General features: G+C 37.3%; 1 long non-coding RNA gene across 1 annotated transcript; it reads right to left on the bottom strand.

Annotated features, from left to right (window-relative positions):
- Positions 1–1,121: 1,121 nt before the first annotated feature.
- LOC116538543 lies at positions 1,122–5,948 on the bottom strand. Its single transcript, XR_004263675.1, has 3 exons — positions 5,938–5,948; positions 4,313–4,318; positions 1,122–1,214 (listed from the first exon to the last, which is right to left on the bottom strand). It is a non-coding gene; the product is annotated as an uncharacterized LOC116538543 (long non-coding RNA).
- Between the last annotated feature and the right edge of the window lie 2,888 nt (positions 5,949–8,836).

The raw sequence follows: 8,836 nt of genomic DNA, 5'->3' as shown, positions 1-8,836 counted from the left end.
TTATGCCCATGGGATCAGAAGTATTGACCCTCTTTTATTTCTGATGTTGATAATTAATGTCTTCTCTTTTTCTTGGTTCTCCCAAAAATAAAATCCTAAGCTCCTAGCTGACTGAATAGAACCTTCTATTTGCCAAGAGAATTCCAAAGAAACCTGAAAACCTACGTCAGGCCGTGGTGGAAAGGGAGGATCAGATATGCCTCATTATAACCTCCTCCCTTTGGAATTCAGTCACAACTGACCAGCATTAATGTTAAAACAGCAATCCTAAGACTGACAAAACATACTCTTTTTAGCAGTAAGCTACCAAATTCCAACCACACTCTACTGTAGTATTATATGACAGGCACCAGACACTGAAAGAAACCCAAGTATTTTGCCCCCAAGTATATCTCTTTGACATATTTTGAAATGGCCCCACGCAACCATCTCTTATGGGAAACATTTACATTCTGTAGAGAACCTTTTCTCTTTCCAGTTCTTTTCCTGATCCAGGAGAGTTTTTGCTAAGAGTCTGACATGTTTTAAGGTCTGATAAGAAACAGTTACCATGTATTCTCTGTGACGCCTGCTACCTGGAAGCTTCATCTACTTAATGAAAATGTTAGGCCGGGTGCGGTGGCTCAAGCCTGTAATCCCAGCACTGTGGGAGGCCGAGGCGGGTGGATCATGAGGTCAAGAGATCGAGACCATCCTGGTCAACACGGTGAAACCCCGTCTCTACTAAAAATACAAAAAATTAGCTGGGCATGGTGGTGCGTGCCTGTAATCCCAGCTACTCAGGAGGCTGAGGCAGGAGAATTGCCTGAACCCAGGAGGCGGAGGTTGCGGTGAGCCGAGATCGCGCCATTGCACTCCAGCCTGGGTAGCAAGAGTGAAACTCCGTCTCAAAAAAAAAAAAAGAAAAGAGAAAATGTTGACCTCCACAATCCCTTTATCTTAACACCAACCATTGCTTTCTGCTGACTTCAACTCTTTAGATAATATCTTAACTCTTTAAACTTATTGCCAATCAGTAAATATTTAAATCCACCTAATGACCTCGAATCCCCTTGCCATGACCTGACTTCAAGTTGTCCCACCTTTCTGGACCAAACCAATGTATACTTTACAGGTATTGATTGATGTCTCCCTGTAACTCCTGAACCCTAGAATGTGTAAAATCAAGCTGTAACCCAACCACCGGGGACACGTGTTCTCAGGACTTCCTGGGGCTGTGTTATGGATCATGTTCCTTGCATTTGGCTCAGAATAAATTTTCTCAAATATTTTACAGAGTTTGGCTTTTTTGGTCAACATTAATGCTAAATAAAAAGAAATCAGAACTTAGGTGAAAAGAGATTGTATTAAAAGGACTATTTCGACAGGAAGAACCCTCCAATCTGAAGATCTACAAGCATCTCAAAATCAAACAGAGGAAAGCTTTCCTTTTTTAGAGAGGCGTTCAACTAGCAGAACTAACAGAAACTTTTGAGGAAAAAATGAATGTGATGGAGCAGAGAGTGTCATCAGTGTAGTCTAAGAGTTTTGATTTTCACTGTGGTCAGCTTACTCACAGGATAAACTACTAACAGGGGTGTTCTGCATTTTAGAGCTTTCTCAGATTTGGAGTTAAGACAAAAGTTCAGGGTTCTATTGAAAAAAGAGATGCCTGACCAAAGTTTGAGCCAATTCAGAGGGTAAATTAAGGGCAATTGTGAGCATTTGGTCATTGCATAGACTGGTAAAGGTTCATCAGTTTTCTTAATCTTTTGAAATAAAAAGCTTTTGGTCTAGTGATTCTTTCTATTGTTTTTTCTATTTTCAATACCACTGATTTCTGTCTAATTTTTATTATTTGTTTTCTTCTGCTTGCTTTAGGCTTAAATTGCTCTTCTTTCTCTAGTTTCATAAGATGGAAGTTTAGATAATTAATTTTAGATCCTTCCTCTTTTCTAATGTATACATTTAATGCTATACGTTTCCATCGGAGTATTTACTGAGACCAGCTCAGTCATGGAGGCCCCAACCCAGGTGGCACTGAAGGTATTAAGAAAAAGAGACAGAGATAGATTGCAAAATGGGATTATCCAAGGACTAACAGCCTTCCGAGCTGAGTGCTCTTCAAAGCTGTGACCCTCAGGGAGCTGACAGCATTCCTGGCTAGGGGCCTCAAGCAGACTCTGACCCATGTATTTATTCTTTCAGAACAGGTGATTATTATTAACAAACAGGTGTTCTGTGTTTTCTCATAGAACCAAAATAAACAAGGCAGGCAGCTGGTGCCTGCTTACCACTGATCAAAGACAAACTAAAGGCATTCTCCACGAGAGACCCATGGGGGCAGAGTCATATATCCCTATCCCGTGCTTAAAGAACTAGTTTAATTGGTGTATGATAAACACATACTCTTTACTACTTTAGAATACCCTGAGCAGTTTTCTGCTTGCGGGAGCTGACTTGGTTTTCCTTGCCCTCACTCTCAGAAAGCAATATAGTCCATCATACACTCAGCAAGTATTGCTTTTGCTGCAGCCCACAAATTTTGATAAGATGTATGTTAATTTATATTTAGACAAAAATATATTTTGAAAAAATTTTGATGCTTCTTTGAACTATGTACTGCTTATAAAGTACATGTTTCATCTCCAGATATTGATGATATTCCAGCTATTACCTGTTGTTAGTTTCTAGTTTTCTAGTGTAATGCCATTGTAGTTGAAGAGCATACTGTTAAAAGAAAAACCAACCAAATTAAAAGTTTCACTGAGCAATGAATGATTCATGAATTGGGCAGACTGCTGAGCCAGATTAGGCTCAGAGACTCCAGAGCAGCCAAATGGTGGGAGAAAATTTATGGACAGAAAAAGGAAAGTGAGGTACAGAAAATGGGAGTGAGGTGCAAAAATGGCTAGATTGGCTACAGCTCAGCATTTGCCTTATTTGAACATATTTGAACAGTTGGCTACATTTGATTGGCCAAAACTTGGTGATTGGCACAGTGTAGGCTAAAGTCTGCCTTACATCTCCACTTGGTAGAGTTCACAACTTAGGGAGAAAACTTCAGACTCAACATAAAATATCTAAGGAGGCGATTTTAGGCTAAACTTGACTCTTAACATAACTTTAAATTATTTCTCTTCCTTCCTTTCTTTCTCTCTATCTCTTTCTTTCTGTGTTTTGTAGACTATAATGTCATCTTTTTTCATGAATGATCCATGTGAGCTTGAAAAGAATATGGGTTTTGCCATAGTTGAATGGAATATTCTCTAAATATTAATTAGATCAATTGGATTGATAGAAGCGCTCAGGTCAACCATATCCTTACTGATTATCTGCCTGCTTCAACCATCAAATACTATTAGAGGTGCATTAAAGTCTTTAATTATAATAGTGAATTTGTCTATTTCTCCTTGCAGTGCTGTCTGCATTTGCCTCATATATTTTGACGCTCTGTTAGGTATGTACATATTTACGGTTGCTATGTCTTCTTGGAAAAGTGACAATTCATTGCCTCTGATAATTTTTCTTGTTCTGAAATCTTCTTCCTCTGAACACGATATAGCTATCCAAGATTTCTTTTAAAAATTGTTAGCATGGTATATCTTTCTCTCCCTTTACATTTTACTTGAATACTTTTTAAGTTGGGCTTCTTATAAACAATATGCATGTGGGTCTCACTGTTGTTTTTTAAACTTATTTTTATTACCTCTGTGGTGCTAGACCTTCCTCACTGTGGTTGGCAAAATAACATCTCCCAGAAGATGTCCATGTTCTTATCTCCAGGACCTGTGAGTATATTGCATTTCATGACAAAGGGTACTTTGCAGGTGTAATTAAAGTTGGGATAGGAAGATTATTCTGGATTTTCTATGTGGGACCAATCGATATCACATGAGATCATAACAGTGAAAAAGAAAGGCAGGAGTGTAGGTTAGAGTGATGTCATTGGAGAAAAGCTCAATCGATTAGTTCTAGTTTTAAAAGTGCAAGAAGGGCCCCATAAACCAAGGAATGTGGGCAACCTCTAGAAAGGAGAAAAGGCAAAGAATTAAATCCTACCTTCAAGAGTCTATAGAAAGAATGCAGTCAGGTAAAAGGAATGGAGAGCCAGGAAATGCCTGTGAGCACGTCCATCACTGATATCCTGGTTGAAGTACTACGTGCCTGTAAGCAGGGCATGTTTAACAGCTACATAGGATAGGGCTTAGCAAAGTTATTAGCACACCTTTTTTCATTGCATTTTAGATTTGGGGGTACACGTGAAGAACATGCAAGATTGTTGCATAGGTACACACAAGGCAGTGTGATTTGCTGCCTTCCTCCCCATCACCTATATCTGGCATTTCTCCCCATGCTATCTCTCCCCAACTCCCCACCCCCTACTGTCCCTCCCCTACTTCCCTCCACAGACCCCAGTGTGTGATGCTCCCCTCCCTGTGTACTACCTAGATGAGTGCTACAGATAGAAAAGAATAAGGCCAGTTGGTTGAGGAGAAAAGCTCTGTGCTGATGTTAAATAATCACAAGTTCTACTTCCATGGTATTTAATATAACACCTAATACCTCATTTCATTATCTGTAAAACAGGATTGAAAATATCTACTTCAGGGGATATTAGTGAGGATAAAATACAGAAACATGTACATTGTTTGTCACTGAGTAGATGTTTAGATTTCAGATATTCTCAGTACTTGATTTTCTTAATAGAAACAGAATAAAAAAAGATAATTGAGAGCATGACTTTTGTTGCTCTATTTTAAAAATAGCAGCCTGAGACAAAGAGAAAGTTAATAACTAGTGTTTTTTTGAGTTATTACATACAAATACTGTAGTTGCTGAGGGTCAACAGTACTGTTCATTACATGATCTAGTGCTCAATCCAATTATACATGAGTAAATATGACAATTGTCCATACATTGCTCATTTCCATGGTTTAACAGACAACAGTTAAATTGTTTTTCCTTCATTTAGCTCATATTCATTTGCTAATTGGACATGCATTACATTGTTTCAGAATTCAATCTTGTTGACAAGAGCAGGCACTTCATATGATAATTTTCATTTTAATGTATTTTTAGACTACTGGGCATGTGACATTTTTCTAAAGTGGGTTTTATTTTCACAGCACACAGAAAAAGTATGTTTATCAATTTGAGTGTTGCAGGCTTTAGAAAATAAATTAACTAGATATAATTGATATAATCGCTATTTGACTAAAATAAGAACAGATGCATAGAAAAGGTAGAGAAGAGAGTTTAAAAATCACCAGTGTATTTTCAAATCGAATAATTCCCTTAATATATTTTAACATATATATATATACATATTTTAACATACTTTAAATAAATTTATATATTATGCATATACATATGTTTTATATGTATAAAATTCCCTTTATGGATATATGTATATTTTTGTATATCATATATACATATTTATATGTATATATTATATACATATCATATATAAGATATGCCTAAGGCATATGTATTTTGTATGCATTCATAAACACACATATGTACTCACTTTGTTTTGCATTTCTCAAATGCTGTATACTTGAAGAAAACTGGTTATGTTGATCTGACACTCCAATTTGTCTTCTGGTAGGCCATGTTAGGCATGTTAGGAAGCAATTCTTCATGGCTGTATCATGTTTCTGCATAAATTGGGAACATAACCACTGGCACCCTTTGTTTAAGATTGTCTTTTCAAGGATGTTTATAATGTAAACAGTCCAAGAAGATACAAATTGTGCCTTTCTCTAGAAGAAAGAACAGGTTTATTTACTATGCAGTTCAATGAATTTAGTGTTTTCCTCCATGGCAAATTTTGTTCAGGTTGGCTTGCAACTCAATATAAAATATTTACATTTCCAAAACCTGGGGTTTCTCTCCTGTAACAATGTCTTGTGTATATAGTCGTTCCCTGCCCCTCTTCATGTTGCCTTATGGGACCTGGGGCTTGGGAACTTGAGTAAAAATGATGGTATTCTAGCCACTGTGCTGCTATTGCTGCAAATGATAAACTGTCCTTTGACTCTGACTCAAGAGTCTCATGTGTTCTGCCAGCATCCATAAAACCATGGCAGGCTAACTTGTTAGCTTGCAACTAGAATAAAGTCTCAGACCTCCCGCGGTTCTTGACAGAATGAAATATCTACTAAATAAGTTCTCTGTGTAAGCAAAATAAATCAATTATGTGTATGCTCATTTTCAAGAATTCTGGAAACATGATTTTCACACCTATGCAGAAGTGGCTCAGTGTAATGGGACTAGTGCTGGGATGATGGTGAGGACACTGGATCTTATTGCAGCCTGTCCTCTGTCTCAGTTTGTGAGCTGAACAGAATGACTGCTGTTCAATGTGTTTCTCATGTAAACTGATTTTATGCTCACAAATACAAAAGGCAGTTGGTTTAAAATTTTGTGCTGTTTTTACAAATGAACATTTCTTTTTATCTGTCTTGTTTGGTATATATTCTTTTTAACACAGGCGGTGTGGAGCATATAAGATGATGGGAAGGACCACATATAATAATTGGTCCATGATTCTTAGTATAGTTCAGATCTTATTAGAAACCTTTCGGTGTTCATGGGTACGTCTCATCTGTCATAGACTCCAAGGATTTGTTAGAGAAAGATATGACATATTTAAGTCAAATAGAAGCAAGAATCATATTGGCCTATATGTATCTTATGATAAGATACCTATGAGTCATGAGATATGGGATATAATACAGTTTGTTTTTAAGGTTAGACCACAAAAAAAATAATTATGAGACATCACAATTAGAGAATCAGTTTTGTATTTATTATTTTTATCTAGGCCAAAGACTTGCATTGCATTTTACATTTATGAAGGGCTTTTAAATGTTCTACATTTTGATAGTGGTGTTGGTTACACTGGTGTATACACGTCCAGAGTTACTGAGCTGTACATTTAAATTATTTAAATTTTATTATATGTAAAATATTCCTCATAAAATAAAGGACCTTTGATAAGATAGCACATTTTGAAAGGTCTTTATATTATCTATGAAACCTCAACTTCCCAAGGAGTTTTTAGACTTTTATGGGAGTACAGACAGACAGTCTGGGGACACCATACAATATCCCTTAGAAAAGATAGTGATAAAAGATTTAGTGTAGGCCAGACACAGTGGCTTATGCCTGTAATCCCAAATTTGAGAGACCAAGGTGAGTAGATCATCTGAGGCCAGTGGTTCGAGACCAGCCAGTCCTACAGGGCAAAACCCTGTCTGTCTCCACTAAAAATAAAAAAAAAATTAGCTGAGTGTGGTGGTGGATACTTGTTATACCAACTACTTGGGAGGCTGAGGCAGGACAATCACTAGAACCTGGGAGGCGGAGGCTGCAGTGAGCCGAGATTGCACATTGCGCTCCAGCCTTGACAACAAGGGTGAAACTCCGTCTCAAACAAAACAAAACAAAACAACAACAACAACAACAAAAAGATTCAATGAAAATATGTTTCTCAGGCGTTTTTTTCCTGACAATAAGTTTTATTTGGGAGAAAAAGGAGGGAGTGTGAAAAGACTAAGATTATGAATGTAATTGACAATAAAAGAGAGGCAGGACTTCAAAGAAACTGAAGCCCTGTGTAATTTGGCATTTTCTCCCAATTCAACCTTAATTTAATCTTTTAGTTTACATGTTTTTCCTACCAATTAAAGCACCAGAATTAGGCACCAAACCTCCTTCCTTTGCTTAGTGCCTCATTAATAAAAAAAAAGTTTCCTCTTCTGTTGGTCTTTAAGTCTTTTCAAGCAGGATTTTTTAAAAAATGCAGTTTATTGCCTTCATGTTGCTGACTGCACAAAGAAGCTTAGAGAGTTGTGATAGACCACCCTGTATTTATTCAATTTTCATAATGATGCAAGATTGAGTTGCCATGAAAAATAATATCTATTAAAATATTGTCTAGGCTTACTGGGTCAATAATGAAATAGTTTACTGAACATTATTAGGTATAGAATTACATGTAATTTATCATCATCATCATCCTTATCTTTATCAGCTGTACGTTTTTCCTAGCATGGTGTTTTACCATAATATAAAAAATTTAAAAACTGGTTTCCTTTCTATGAATCTTCCACAACCACAATGGAGATTATGGAATATAGCCTTCTGTCTGATAGTATTCTATTTATTTATTTATTTATTTTTACTTTATTTGATAGGGATCCTTGCTCTGTCACCCAGGCTGGAATGCAGTGGTGCAATCTTGGCTTACTGCAACCTCTACCTCCAGGGTTCAAGCAGTCCTCCTGCCCCAGCCTCCTGAATAGCTGGGACTACAGGCATGTGCCACCATGCCCAGCTAACTTTTGTATTTTTAATACAGACAGGGTGTCATTGTGTTGGCCAGGATGGTCTCAAAATCCTGACCTCATGATCCACCCACCTCGGCCTCCCAAAGTGCTGGGATTACAGGCATGAGCCACTGCCCCCGGCCGAGTATTCTATTTATTAATTTGAATGTCTGCGCTTTTCTAGTCAGTTTAGGTTGATAAAGGGCACGTCAAATTCATGTCTATTTCCTATTTAAGGCTGACCATGCAGAAAGCATGGGACCATATAACATATTTCAGGGTGATGTTATAATACAATTTCATAAAAATACTGAATCCAGGGAGGTATTTGTTTGAAATGACCAGAGAAGATAAGAAAGGAAATCAAGGGCAGTGCTCAAAATGTATGAAAGTTTAGTAGGGTGAGGTTTAGCTGTAAGCTAAATGTGAGACCTGGGTTCTGTAGGGAAGTGTTCATCAACAGCTCTAGATGTGCATCTCGAAGTTAAGTGGGAAGAAATGGACAGAAGAAGGACAGTGGG

Source organism: Sapajus apella, unplaced genomic scaffold, assembly GCF_009761245.1.
Source record: "Sapajus apella isolate SASKATOON/1434 unplaced genomic scaffold, GSC_monkey_1.0 scaffold120, whole genome shotgun sequence".
NCBI classification, from domain to species: domain Eukaryota; kingdom Metazoa; phylum Chordata; class Mammalia; order Primates; family Cebidae; genus Sapajus; species Sapajus apella.
Note: the sequence above shows the minus strand (reverse complement) of the source record. Positions and strands in the feature narration are given on the sequence as shown.